The sequence below is a fragment of the Microcebus murinus genome, chromosome 1 (genome assembly GCF_040939455.1).
Source record: "Microcebus murinus isolate Inina chromosome 1, M.murinus_Inina_mat1.0, whole genome shotgun sequence".
Taxonomy (NCBI): Eukaryota; Metazoa; Chordata; class Mammalia; order Primates; family Cheirogaleidae; genus Microcebus; species Microcebus murinus.
In genome coordinates this window covers 13,146,523-13,162,910 of record NC_134104.1, presented here as the reverse complement: position 1 = coordinate 13,162,910, position 16,388 = coordinate 13,146,523, and positions in this window count along the sequence as shown.

Sequence of the window (16,388 nt, the reverse complement as noted above, 5' to 3'; positions counted from 1 at the left end):
CCCTTTGAGGCATCGTCTGAGAGTCTATAAAATACATATTATTCCTGTAAGCAAGGAATTGGAAACTTCATATCACTATATCAATGGGTAGGAAGAAAAGAGGTAGATACAAGTAAAAAAGCTAAAATTGTGATAATTTATAAAAATTATACAGTTCTTTCTGAGCAAAAATACCTTTCACTGCATTTGAAAACCAGTAGAGTTCCCACAGGCCCAAATAGGACTTTTCTGACAGATTAGACATTATTAATCGTATAATAAGGACCAATAGCAATAAGAATAAAAATTAGAATTTTTTGAATACTTACCAGGTTTGGCACACCTCTCAGTGCTTTAGGTGCATTATTTTTTCTAATCTTCACAAAATCCCTATGAGGAACCTATGATTGTTATTCCTACATAACAGCTGACACTGAGGCACAGAGTGGTGAAGCAATTTGTTCAGGTCACACAGCTCTTAAGTGTCAGAGCCAGTAGTCGAACCCAGGCAGCCTTAGTGCATAATAAAAATAAGTGACAGATACCCCTGTAATATGCTGAAATAAAAATAATAATAATTAAAAAAAAAATAAGTGACAGAATAAATAAGAATCTAGTAAAGTAATATTTTAGAACAAAATAAAGGTTAAAGCTTGAATCAAACGACATGAACCTGTAAGTGCTTTGCTATTATTATTTTGTTGCACACCCTAGCACAAACAGTGGTTGAGAAACAGAAAGTAAAAGATGGTGATTGATAGGTCCCTTAACCTGGGTCATAGTGACAAAGCAAGGAATTAAGAATAGCAACAGATGCTGGACTACCTCAAAAAAACAATTACATAAAAACGTCACATGTACCCTATAAATATATACAAGCATTATGTACTCGTAACAATTAAAAATTTTAAAAATTTAAAAGCCTATAAATTGGCTAACAATGCTATCTAGGTAAAACTGAATTGGCAAGTGTGCTTGTAGGCAAGAGGAAGATAGCTTTCTTTTATTGCACAACTTTCATGGTAAAAGTACCTGTTTAATATTGTGAATTATGATACATATAATGTATAGTGATCAGATCAGGGTAATTTGCATATTCATCATCTCAAACATTTATCACATTTTGTGTTGGGAACATTTAATATCCTCCTTCTAGCTATTTGAAACTATATACTATTGTTAGCTATAGTCATTCTGCAGTGACATAAAATACCCCATAAATATGTACAATTATTATGGGTCAATTAAAAACATAAAATTAAATTTGAAAAGTAAAAAAAATCCACATTTTAATAAAAAATTATGGTAATTATTATATGTATTTATAGATCTTATTTAAAACATTAAAAAGCACATATTACTTATAAAAATATATATTCCTAAAAACATATTGAGAACTTTAACAAAACAGTATTTTATACTTGAAATGAAATTAGTGCTAGATGACTGGATTAAAAGCAATTATTAATTGTAATTGTATATTATGCTATTTAAATATACAAACGTATAAAAATTCTTGGTAATCCATTTTCATATTTGTATTACTTTTTCTAATATCTATGTAGATACTAGTGACTGGCCTATAACAGGTACTTAATTAATGGATATTTAATAAATATACTACTTTGCTGAAAAAAATTACATGAATTACTAATAATGTCACCATCAGGAAAGCAAAATGTCATGACTCCCACGGAGGGCAATTTGGCACTCTCTAGCAAAATAACATACTCATTTGCTTTTTGACTCAGAGATTCCCTTCTAAGTATCTTTCCCAATAATACAAAGACAAAAATTAAAAATAACATATGCACAAAGCTATTCATTGTATCATTACTCGTAAAGGTAAAAATCTGGAAACAAGCCACGTATCCATCAATAGTAGCCTGGTACATGCAGACAATGTGGGAGTATGCAACGCTAACCTGAAAGGGGGAAGTTCTGTAAGTACCTATGGGGAATTCTATACAGAATTTACTCATCACAACAAGCACAGTGCCGAGTACTGGCATTATGGTACATTTTAAATAAGAAAGAGGGATATACAAATATTTATCCCTATTTGCTTATAATTTTTTAAAGAAACATAAAAAGGTAAATAAAAATAAAGCATGACCATCCCCCAGATGGTGCACATCTCACTCATTATGTATATATATATACCCACCCCTCCCACCTGCCCAGTACCCTATTACTGTAGTACCTATGTGTCCACTTAGGTGCTGCTCAATTAATACCAGTTTACTGGTGAGTATATGTGGTGCTTGTTTTTCCATTCTTGGGATACTTCACTTAGTAGTATGGGTTCCAGCTCTCAGACTTGTGGGGGGAGGGGGAAAAGGGCATTTATTGAAACCTTAAAATCTGTACCCCCATAATATGCCGAAATAAATAAATAAATAAATAAAATTCATAAAAATAGTTAATTATAGACAAAAAGAGACCAGGATGGAGGGTATTCCACTGTTTCACTGTTTTGACTTTGCAACCCGTAACTATTTTAATAAATTGTTCAAACTAAATCAAAAGAAAAAGAAAATGAAACAGAAAACAATGTAAAAGAAATGAATCAAGCTAAATGTCATATTGGTGGCACCACAGCTCAGAGAATTATTTCAAGTGACTCTAAAACACAAAATTTTAGTTCTGTATCCTAGAGGTATAATATCCTAAGATGAAAAGTATAAAAAAATTTAAATTATATTACTGAATTCATTAATCTTACTGCTCTTAATGATATTTGTTTTGTTGTTTTGAAACTGTAATAAGTAATTATAAGATAATGTAAATTAACAACTAAGATTTTCAACTTAAGGGGGAAAAATAGGTTTAAAAATCATAGAAGTACACCTCTTAAATGTGAATTAGAACTATCAGAAAAATTAACCTAGCGAATAGTCCCTCAGCTCTATCATAGCCCATGAATCATAGAAACCTATCTTACATATAAAAATTTTCACTACTCTTAGTGAAAATTTCAACAGGAACTTAGGCAAAATTGCATGACATGGTATGTTGTAATCTTTTAATAAAGGGGAACAGATTTAATATTTTAATAAAGGGGAACACTCTTCTGGATGCTGCTGTCTTATAATAGAAAAAAACAATTGACAATAAGATAATAGGTTATACCTTTTCTATATTTTGCATATACTGTTCATTTATTCCATGCATAGGCACTATCCCTCTTCCTTTCTGTGCACCAGACAGTTTGAATGATCACCACTTCCCATATGTGCATTGCCATTTCCTACTCTAAAATTTTACTTTTTAGTGAACCTACTTATTAAAAAGGCCCCTGCTCTGAAATCAGCTCTGCCTTTGAGATAGCCCCAGCTAAATCATGATTCACTTAAATACTCCCTCTTCTAAGAAAGTGACCTGACCAACCCATCACAAGTGATTTTGCCTACCTCTGAATCACTTTGCATCACTGTTAAAGCACAATGTACTCATCATGCTTTTTCTTTTCCCTCATTAGTTTTCTTTAGACTTTGATATTCTTAAATCAAAGATTGTAGACATTTTCCTTAGATCTACCCAGCTGAGCTGTGGGTTTGCCATGTATGATGCCTGAACATTATACAATAGCAAGAAAACAACCCATCCCCTCTAGCTATCATTGCTGCCTGGCTAAGTTTGGTGAGACATGTAGATTAAACTTTAGGAAACTGAGAAAATCATAAATCAACTTATCTAAGAACCGGGATAATAGGACATGTCATAGAAGAAAGAGCCCAAAGGGAAAAAAGGATGACTGGAGAAATCATGGCTGAAAGGAAGCCAGCAGGAAGTGGAGGAGAGGGATGCGAACTAGGTGATAAAGAAATAAAAAAGTTGGTAATAAGAAGAAATCAAGTGGCAATTCCACAGGGAGAGGAACTTTGGAGAGGGAGAGAGAGAGATGAAAAGGATTTCAGGAACTTTAGTTGCAAGATATGCACTATAATCTTCTCCACTTCATTATCCATCAAATGCCTTGATGTTGAAATTTGTAGTATTTTTTGAATGGGGGAAATTTGCAAGATTGTCACTAAGGTTAACACATAGTAAGAACAGAAGTGATTCAAGGGGGTCAATTTACAATGTATTACAGTTAATCCCAGAATCACCCTATATTTATATTTGCATATCATATTTGGATTTGGGTACACACACAGATTCTACAAAAGCTAAATTCTAGCAAACTTTATATAAGAGTTTTGATTCACTCATTCTCTACTATTAATTTCATTATCTTTATAATATTTCTTTATAAAAGAAAACTCATGGGGTATTATCAAAGAAAGACAGTACCTTAACTGCAGGAAAAAATTAACATTTGCTTTCCATGTTCTACTTAACATTCAAAATTCTGAGAAGCAGAATCGGACCTGGACAAAGTCTATTTCTTTTCAGGTGGGCTGCACTTCACACTGGCAAAAGGCATTGCTTTTTCACTGACTGAAGAATAAAAACTGTAAAGTAAATTCCTCTGTCTCTAGTCAGAATCATAATTGAGATTAAGAGAAGTTTAAGTCACTGAGTTATTTCCATTACTATATTAATAAATTTACATTTTGCCTGCCAAGAATATTTCAAGGCACTATGAGTGCCCTACAAAAACCTCTTTCTAATACTTACCACTGGACTGTAAAGTTGCTACTCTCTGTTCCCATAAAAATTCCATTCTCTCAGAGCTAAACAATTCCAGTTAGGTAGGAATAACAGGATGTAGGGAGTGGGTGGAAGAAGCTGAATATATCAATTATATGAAATTAATTTATATACCATAAATCTTTAATTGGCAAAATTTCAGTGACAGAAGAAGAGAAGAATTTGGGTGGAATTTTTATTTCAGGGGACCTTTAAGAGTGCAATAAATACATCCTAGGTACTATTCCACCGACAGTAAAGTCAACTCTGAACATGAACTTCTGGGAGAGAAATCTGCACACTCTCCTCTCCCCGTTGTTCCACTTCCAACAGTAACTGAATTAGCCTGGTCAAATACTTGGCTGACGAAGAATGCTGACATTTAAAATAGCACACTTGCTACTACACTCTGAAGATTAAAAATATTGAAGCTCAAACTTGGTATGAGACAATAAATTCAAGATCTCAGCAAATGGAGTTGAGAATTAATATGCACCATCACATCTTAGCAAAGACTTGATCATTTACATAAAGCATATACTTTCGACATACCGCTCATTACTGTCTTCTGAGAGTAAATGCTTTGAAGAGAACAGTTGCAAAACTGATTCCCTGAGCCGCCTGCAATCGTCAGGCCCAAGGTACACTACTTGAAACAACTTAAAAGTGAGACGCTGTGAATGCCGCAGTTTCTTTACCAGCTGGGACCATTTATTAGAAAACAGAAACAGAAAATCTTTACCTCCCTTAAACAGAGCAAACAGAGGGGGAAAAAAATAAACAGTCACCCCTTACAATTTAGAAAAGCTTGTCCTTGAGCACTTAATATTAAAGGAGATAATTTCTGGATAAAGACAAGCGGGATTCTTAAGAACGATGCATGCAGCTAATGTACTGACAGCAACCATTAACTAAAAATTGATCTTTGAAACTTAGCCAGCTTAAAAATGCTATTTCATGGGACACACAGCCAAAGCACATTAATCTAAGAAGTGCCTTGTCCATGACCTGTGACCCGACGTCATCAGAACCCAACATAGCGTAGCAAGAGCCACGGCCCCATGACCAACAGCTAACAACACGTACATCACATTGAAGACATAATTAATCAACTGATGAATTCAAATCCACACTCCAGACTGGTCACAGAGATAGAAGAAAAAGTATTCAATTTATATTCGGATGACCTGGGGTGCATCCTGACTTGGACACTTACTAACCACTGTTTGCACATTCCTAATATGAATATCATAATTATTATTTTAAAAGGACTCTTTGGAGGTTAAATGAGATGATGGGAATGAAATATGTCTCATAAACAATAAAGCACAGTTTGTTGTTGTCAACTACTCATAATTAACACAAATGCTCCTACAACTAAAAGTGGGTTCTACAACCCGATGAATAAAATTTCATTTGTATTGTGTATTTAAACCCTAAGAATAAAAGAAGAGTGAATATTAAAAGCCTCATATCATAGGTTTTAGAAAATGAAACATGGCATGATCTAAAGAGTCACTTTCTGATAAATTTTCATCACATTAAATTAGATAGAAATTATCCAAAGTTAAGAATTTTAAACCTTTAAAATCACAAAGTGAGAATTTTAAGCATTTAAAATCATTTTTCATTAAAAAGTGAAAGTAGAATCAATGAGTAAAATTTTAATAATAATATTTATAATGCATATAACAACAAAATAAATGAAATCTTTATTGAGCTAGGTAAGCTTTAATTATAACTGTTTTTATAATGTGAAGAGAGTAAGGAATAGAAATGGTCTTTAAAGATTTTTTTATTTCTCTCTCTTAGATTTTATTAATAGATTCGCAGTGGGCAAAATTATACTATGCTCTTCTCAGACAATGGCTGTAGCCCCGTGGTGAAATCTTGGACTTGCACTTTAACGGGGAAATTATAATATGATGCAGAAGGACAGAGCACTTGAAAGCACATGAGGTATAGAAAGATTAAAGAAACCTGGGCTGTTGAGCTTAGCTTTTAATCACAGGGAAGAAATAACAATTACCTCCAAATGTTTGAATAGCCATTAAAATTACTCACAGATAATAGAATAAGAAATAATTGCAGGCAGCAACAGGCAAATAGATCTCACCCATTTTCTGAGAATGGTAAATAATATTTAAAAAGAGGATGGACGACTATTGAATGTTATTGAAGGGATTTTGATATTAAATGGGGTGGGAAGGAAAAATTTACATTACATCATACACAAGCTCCCTCATGACTCAGATTTTATGATTCTGTAACTTTTTATTTCTTTTATAGCTCCATGTAAAACAAATGAAATATAGACGATTAAAATATGGCAACAATTTCACATGATCCTTGTATGCATTTTTACTAGTGTAGCTCTACAACTTAAAGGTGAAATTATGCTTTGAAGACAAAAGAAAAAAACTGCTGTAGAAAAATTGTCTTCTCACAAACTTAAAATATGAAAAAGTTGTAAATTGCACACACACACACACACACACACAGAATGTTAAATGTCCTTTCAGGAGACACAAAAAGAGTATCTTTGCAGACTTCCACTTTTGTGGAGTGTCAGGCAACATCCCCATTGCTGACTGAAAATAACAAATTCATTTTCATGCCACTACCATGCTGTTTTGGTTGGGACAGCTTTGCAGTATAATTTGAAGTGGTGTGATGCCTCCAGCTTTTCGCTCTGGATCGCATTGGCTATTTTGGGCTTTCTATGGTTCCATATAAATTTTAGCATTGTTTTTTCTATTATCCATTGTGCTACGAGAAAGAACAATTATCCCCTAATCCTCCTGTTTCCTTAAAAACAATAAAATGTTCACTTCTTTTGAGGGACAGGTATAGAGTAACACGTTCCCATTCATTCCCTTTGATTATCTGATTGATGAAAGCAGGAGAAAACAACTATGCAGGTTAGATTCAATCCTTTCTGTATTTGTGTGTCCCCTCTTAAAATATATACATATTCTCCTCCTTCACTACGTGGTCTTCCACCTGCCTCTGATGCGGTGACTTGCTATTGTCCTGTGGTTACCTGTGACTGTGCAGTTAGCATTTTTGTGTGTATGTGTGCTGTTAGCATTATTTGGTAGTGAGTGGAGGGATTCACTGGAGTCCAAGTGTGGGTAGGCTGCATTTCCTAATTAGATTTATAGGTAACAAAGCTGAGATTTTTGTTTCAATTGCCATCTGCTGAGAACCTATGTTTATTTTCTGAAATTGGCTCTAACTAATGTGTAAGGGAAAGACATATGATTAACAACTACTTCCAAAAGCTGCACAAGTTTTGCCCAAATGACAGAAATATTTTTCATTATATGCAAACCCATGTTGGCATTGTCTGAGTAAGCACGTTTATATCAGCATAGGAAACATCCATTAAACTCAAAAATGCAGGAAAGAGAAAATAGACATATACTAAATTTAAAAAGAAAAAAATAAATTCTTATCCAACATATAGTGGATTTTCTTCTTTACATAAATAAAATTTGGATTATGAAAAGTTAGATATGGTGGATATTGCCTAAACTAAGGGTGAAAAGTTTACTGCAAATGTACTATAAATAGATAAATGAAATACAGCTGGTTTGAGAAACATTGCTGAAACTTTACCACAAAATGAAATTATTTGTATTGCCTATGAAGAGATTATTTAACAAATGACAGGAAAATATTGCACTTAAGAAGAGAAAACAAAAGCATTTTTAAAATAATTTATTATAGAAAAAAGAAAATTTTAGAGAATGCATATGTTGTGAGCTCAATAAATTTAATTAGATAAAAATGCTAGCAAATAAAAGATGGAGATGAGATAGAAAGACAAAATTAGATGAATAGGGAGCTTTTATGATATGCAAATTGTAAAGAAAATGTTCCAAATAATACAGTAAAATATTGCAAAGAAAAATGGATCTTTATCATAGTGAGTAGAGATCAGAATTCACGTTATAGAAAGAAGTCCATAATACAAAAAAAAAATAAGCCTGAGAAATCATCTCAAAATGTGAAGGTTAGAAAATGATTAAAAAATAATAATAATAGCTGGTTCCTGTTTTCGCCTGGAGAAAAATGGACAACAGAGTAGAAATGACAGTGAAATAAAATACACTAAATTCTGAAATTCTAGGCTCAGTATTTTCAAAAAATAAAAATGGTTGCTTATTGCATTAAAAAGTCTAAATCAGTGATGGTAAATTCAAATGCCTATAGGCGTTATGCAAGAATACAAATCTGTGAATCATTGCAGACTAAAGACAGTCAAGACTGAGGATTGTGGCAAACAGAGCACATGCTCTATCTAATAGCCTCCAAAATTCAAAATTAAAAACTAATGTGTAAGTCAAGAAGCACATGCATTAGCTATATTGGGCTTCCTGTCTGCCAGTTGGTAACCTCTGGCCAAAAACTTAACATCTCTTATTTTAAATCCCTTTATCTCTTTCTTATTCATATATATGAATATATACATACATATATACACATATATAATTTATATATAAAACCATGCCTACTTCTCCAATCATATGATATAATCAATTAATTTCAAAAAATGGACACATGTATAATAAAGCTTCTAAAATATCATTTGAGAACAAAAGACACATAATGCAGTAAGTGATGGCAACATCTGGAAAACACAGTAATGGACAGCACTGAAGCGTAGAATTGAGCTTCCTGGCAGGCTTTTTTTATCTGCACTTTAGTTTTAGAATCACAGAGGCAAAGTCTGAAAAGATGTGTGGAATCTAATCAGATAGCACTTCACAATTTATCAGTTGGGGTTTGGCCAAAAAAGAAGAATGTGAAAAGAATGAAGAAAGAGTTTGACTCTAATCAAATTAGCTGTATCAGATGAAGTGATAAAACAAAAGGGTGGGAATTGCAGACCTAAATATACAGAAAAAATAATAATAATAGTACTACTAAACACTGAATGCAATGTTAGTTCCAAATCCATTTATTTGAAGTGAGTGGACTTTAAATCCCCAGTGTCGCAGAGACTGTCTAACAGGCTCAGTGATCCCTGACCTCTAGCACTCTGACCCATAGACCATGAAATTTAAAGTTAGGATTTTGACAGGGGCTGGGTGTGGTGGCTCGTGCCTATAATCCTAGCACTTTGGGAGGCCTAGGTGGGAGGACTGCTTGAGGCCAAGAGTTTAAGACCAGTCTGGGCAACATAGCCAGACCCCACCTTATAAAAAAAATTTTAAATTAGTCAGGTGTGGTGGCGCATGCCTGTAGTCCCAGCTACCTGGGAAGCTAAAGCAGCAGGATCGCATGAGCCCAGGAGTTTGAGGCTGCAGTGAGCTATGATCATGCCACTGTACCCCAGCCTGGGTGGCAGAGTGCAACCCTGTCTCTAAAACAGATAAAAAGAGAAAAATTTTTGACAGGAACAGAATAGAAACTTTTTTTTTTTTTTTTTTTTTTTTTTTTTTTGAGACAGAGTCTCGCTTTGTTGTCCAGGCTAGAGTGAGTGCCGTGGCGTTAGCCTAGCTCACAGCAACCTCAAACTCCTGGGCTCAAGTGATCCTTCTGCCTCAGCCTCCCGAGTAGCTGGGACTACAGGCATGCGCCACCATGCCCGGCTAATTTTTTATATATATATCAGTTGGCCAATTAATTTCTTTCTATTTATAGTAGAGACGGGGTCTCGCTCTTGCTCAGGCTGGTTTTGAACTCCTGACCTTGAGCAATCCGCCCGCCTCGGCCTCCCAAGAGCTAGGATTACAGGCGTGAGCCACAGCGCCCGGCCAGAATAGAAACTTTTTACATCAAATTTTCCAGTAGATCTTAAAATGTCAGCCATCTAAGTTGTTGATTAAAAGGGAAACATTATTGATTTTAGGTACCTTTCTGGGAGTGTCAACCTCAGCATGCTGATAGGAAATTTAAGTCTGACTAGCACTCTGGCCCACATGGAAAGAAGAGATATGGCTCCTTTCATCTTTCCTGGCCTCCAGTGGGTATCGTCGTTACTTTCATTCCTTACCGTAACAGTTTGGAGCAGCATCAGATATTGCGCTGATCCACTCGGTGTTTAATCAGTCTCTGGCAAGAGCCTGAAACTTACACACACTCATAGAAATTTTTGAAATGTCATAGAGAGCCATGAGCGAGTGACCACGGTCACAGTTTGCAGGCCCTCCTCCAAAATGTTAGTCTAGGCTCTCTACTACATATTTTAGACTGTCAATCAAAACTGACCCCACATGGAAATCACAAAATCTGCTAAACAAATCCACCAACATAAGTAAAGATATATGATGATCTTGATGTGTTTTAATGAAATCCTTATACTCACTTAAGAAGTAGAGCAGAAATAAAGAAGGTGATAATTTCAGAATCTCCTTCCAGAAAAAATGAACTCATTAGTCAATGTCAGCAGAGCTGAGTCTCGAGTAAATAAAATCTGGAATTTTGACAGCTACAGATGGTGACTGTTGTGTTGGAAAGACCAAGACCACAATTTGTCATTAACTAAGAAATGATTATGAATGCCTAGAAAAACATAAAACAATAGTATAAATCTGTAAGCCCTGGAATCCAAAGTGTGGGGTTTGGTAGATGCTGAGGGCTCAAGTTCAGCTGAATCTTCAACCTTTTGTAACTGTTACATCTCCAACCACAGCCAAATCCCCTTGATTTAGAACTGCTATCATTTCTGTTTTTTTCTGGAACCATAATTCACTGAACCGAGGCCAGAGCCACTGGAGCTAAAGCTGTCAAACCTAAAACAACAGCCTAAAGAACAGTCAAAAACCTGCAGAGTTGAAATGGCCAGGCCCGTAAGCATCCCCGCAGAGAAAACCCAAGATGGAGAGCCAATGGGAGAATGGTGCCGTAAAACTCAGAATAGACGTTCCCAGAAGATGAAGTCTGGTGCCTTGTGCCAGGTGCTGCAGATGAGATTTATTGAGCAAAGAGTTTGCCAGGGCCAGATGTCTCTTCTCACAGGCACGGGAAGACATGGCTTCACCGCGGGCCATTCTTTCTCAACGTTCACATCTGTTTATTCGGAAGATTCTTCTGCTTAAAGACAGGAAAATACACACACAAGGAGGGTTTATATGAATACACAGCATGTTGGAATTCCAATCACTGACAAAATTAGGAATGCCCCTTCAAAAGGCAACATGTAGAGTAACTGGAAGAGGCGTCAGGGGAGGAGGGGGTGGCCTTTTGGGGGTGGTCGTGCTCCTGATTTCTTGATCGGGGACCAGTTATGTGGGTATGTGTACTTCTGAAAATTTATTGTGCTGCCATAACTGTGTGTACTTTTTCTTTTTTGCTATCATGTTATATTTCAATGAAATTTGTATTTAAAACGTCAACAGGTACCAAATTGCAATTCATTCGTCACTGGAGTAATTTTGGTGGATCAAGTACATTCTTATTTATTAACTTCTGTTGGCATTTATTTAATATGTTTGACATAGATCTCCCTGTGCTTAAGTCTTTCCATATCTCTAATGGTTCCAAATTAACATCTAGCTGCAACGTGTAGCAAAATGACTCCTGAGTGCATATATATTATGTCTATAAAGGCCAGATACCACAAAGCATTGCACAAAAAAATAAACAATATATCATGGTGATTGAGAGTTTGGGATCTGGAGACAGACTGGGTGGAAACTTACTCTCTCACTACTATGCTATGTGAGATTGAGCCACTTTCTTATCCTCTTTTTAATTTTTATTTGCATAGTAGCAATAATATAATAGTGTTATTTCCTAGGGTAAGGTTGTTGTGAGGATTAAATGTGTTAATTCATAAAAGCTCTTAGAACAATGGCAGTTCATAGTAAATTTTAAGTAAGCACCAGCTCTCATCATTACTATCAGTATTATTTGCCTAAACAGTGTGTTAGTGAGTTTTATACATGTGTTATAACACATACATATAAGTTATTTTTTTTCATTTTCTATAACAGAGGTTAAATAACTGTGACTTCAAAAGGGAGAAGTTCATTTTTCTCTCATGTAACAAACAGGGGTAGGCAAGGTTTGTAAAACTCAGTTCTATAATCCTCAAGACATAGATCCCATGTGGGAGACTTAGTAATCTCCTCCTAATGTTTGCCACATCTCAGCAGACAAGAAAGTAGCAAGAGGAATACATACATACCCAACCCTTTTCAGAATTAAAGCCAGAGTACATATCACTTCTGCTCACATCTCACTGGTCAGTACTTAATTACATGGCCACATCTAGCAACAAGGAAGACTGACAAATGCATTCTTCAGCTGGGCAGCCATGTACCAGCTAAACCTCCACTGCTATGGAAAAAGTAGAGACTGGATATTGATATACAACCAAAAGTCTGCCATAGTTCCCAACACAGTGTTGTCTACCATGAAGTCCTCAGAAGATATGGACACTAGATGTAACATATTAATTTACATCCTTTCCCTTCTGAGAGTTCATTAAAATGGTAGTAAAAGAATAAAACAAACACTGATCTACAATAATGGATTGCAATAATGGATCTAAAACAATGAAGAAAAAGTGCTTAGGGGCCATCTGAGGACAAAATGTTTCAACAAACTTCTAGAATATGGCACAGTTGATGGAGAAGAGAGGAAGAATGTTAAAGTTCATGAGAAAGATACCACTAAAGAAGATGCTAATCCACCTTGTTGAAATTTTAGAAGGGTGAGTATGTAATTGGAAACATTTTATGTAATGGAAATAGCAAGTGTGAGAAATGTGATGGGAAACAGAGAAAATACTTTAAAAACTTAATATGGGACTATTGAACCCATTCCGAACTTCATGAGGAGACAGTCCAATAGCCGGGTAGCCGGGTAGCTGACCACCAGCAAAATAATGGAAGGATCTTTTCCAAAGAAATTGAATGACCCCAGTAAAAATATCTCTGCATCTAACAATTAGGATTACTGTCTCACATATTACCAAAAAAAAAAAAAAAAAAGTCCTACAAGTAAATAAGTCTTGCCTCTCTGCATGGAGTTCTCAGTCAGTATTCTAACGGCTGCAACAGTCACTTTAGGAAAAAACTGCAACTTGAAAACAAGAGAGCAAGATAAATAAATCAATAGCAGTGGAGGGTGGGGGAACAAAGGCAGGGTAACTCAGAGTATAAATCAGAACTTCTAAAATTGTAATAATTTCTGTGATGGTTAATTTTATGTATCAACTTGCCTGAGCTAGGGGTTGCCCAGATAGCTAGTAAAACATTATTTCTGGGTGTGTCTGTGTTTCCAGAAGAAATTAACCTTGAATCAGTAGGCTAAGTAAAGATGTTTACCCTTACAACTGGAGGCGGACATCATCTAATTTACTAAGGGCTTGAACAGAAGAAAAAGGTACAAAAAGGGGAAACTTGCTGTTTTCCTGAGATGGGACATCTATCTTCTCCTACCTCCAGTTATCAGTGTTCCTGGTTCTCGGGCCTCTGACTCAGACCAAGACTTACACCATTGGCCCTCCTGGTTCTTGGGCCTTCAGACTTAGACTGGGACTTATACCATGTGCCCTCTGGGTTCTCAGGCCTTCAGGTTTGGCCTAGAATTATATAACCAGCTTTTCTGGGCCTCCAGCATGCAGAGACAGAGTCATGGGACTTCTCACACTTTGTAATTGCATGAGCCAATCCTTCATAATAAATCTCTTTCTCCATATCTATGTCTATCTACATATTAATATGTATATCTGTATATATATATATATCTCTCTCCATATATATATATATGTGTATATATATATACATATATATATATATATATATATATATATATATCCACAGCCTGTTGGTTTGTCTCTCTGGAGAACCCTGACTATATAGAAATTTATGCTGCTGTAACAAGTACCCGTAAAATGTGGAAGTGGCTTTGGAAATGAGTAATGGATAAAGGCTGGAAGAGTTTTAAGGTGCATTCTAGGAAAAGCCTACATTGCTATTGTGAGTGGAAAAAACACAAACTGTTTTTCCTTTGCCCTCATGCCACAACAATCAACACAGAAGGCATCTATGATCAAATGTGTGGGAATGTCTCCCTACCCATAAGCAAGCAATCAATTCCACATAGACATCATCTGAGTGTCCTGCAACTAAATCCTGACACTATCTACCTGAGGATGGCATCATATCCCACAGGTAGAGAGCTCAGTCCCACAAGACTGTCCCCAACTTCCAATGCCAATTGTAAGCCCCATTACAATGGCAATTAAATTTTAATATGAGTTTTGGAGGAACCATTCAAATGATATTAATGACATGTGATATCAATCAAATTGTAGATCCAATACAGAATAGAAATTGAATGGAATTCTAGGGTGGCAGCCAAAAGCAGAAAAGTTAAGTTTGATCAGAAAAGTAGAGAACAGAGAAGGGGGTGGTCACAGAGAAGGAAAAAAAAACAGTCATCTCAGTGAGTTTTCTAGTAAAAAAAGACTAAAAAATTAAATATAGGCAAATAATATAAGGGGAAAAAACATTAGAAAACCTTGAAAAAATTGAAAGTTCTTAATAAGGGCAATATATTCATAGTTTTCTTCTTGGCTCTTCAAAATATCTGTATGGTTTTATACTGTAAACAGTGATTATTAACCAGCCAAATAATAGTTAAAGATCAAAATAGGAAAAACAGGTTAATGGGGTTGGATAAGAGATCAAGGTCTTCCTTATCATCACAGAGAGTCAGTAGATAATCTTACATTTGAAAAATTAAAAATAAATAGCATACTATATAAATTGAGGACATAGCTGTAACTGCTAAAGAAACAATCTAAAGTAATTTAACATGGTTGCTTGTGGAGGAACAAGACTGAAAAAAGTATATAGTAGGACTTTTGCTTTATATTAAAAGTTATCATATGTTATTTAATTGTTTAACTTGCATGTTTTAACTAGATTGACATTTTAATTATTTTTAAAATTCTGATTATAATATTTTAATGTTAGCTCAAGATCAAGAGAAGATGCAAAAAGGATTGTTACATTATATAATTTTATAAGCCTCATATATTTATGAATTTAATATATGACAAATATAGAATTATCAATCAGTTAAGAAACACAGGGTATTACTGAATAACTGGTTAATGTTTTGAAGAAGGAAAAAGGCATCATTTGATATTACAAATCATATTAAATTATAAATTGATTTTAAAATTTTCAGACCTTAAAAAAATTAGAAGAAAATAATAGGGAAAAACTAAACACATGTTTTAATACAAAATAAGTTGAAAAACTCAAAAGCAAAATTGTATTTGACTACCTAAAAACTTTTAACTTCTAAACATCAAAAAAAAATTATATTTAAAAGGGTAAACACAAAGTAGGGTTAATGTTTGCAACATGTATGACAAAGGCTTACTATACTTGATATATCTTTTCAAATACCTTAGGTACTAAAAGTCAGTGAGAAAAATAAAATATCACACTAAGAAAACATAGGCAACAAGTAAAAACAAAATGATATATCAAAAACTACAAAACTAACATTATCTTTGCACTATTACATAGTTATCAAAAAACATTTATTGGGAAGCTAAGATGTACAAGGTATTTTCTAGGAAGGGTAAGGATTAACTCCTCTTTTTGAGAAGATTACAACATAGATCTGGCATTGAAAATTGCATTTCTTGGTGGGTATTTTATTTGTGCAGAGAAGACACGTGCCATTGCTCAGGGTTGCCTCTTTGGAATATTTAGCAATTATTTTCCTTTTTTCATACATTCGTGGATGTTAAAAAAAAACTACCTAGGTAGAGCCCAGAAAGGATGTGACTTTGT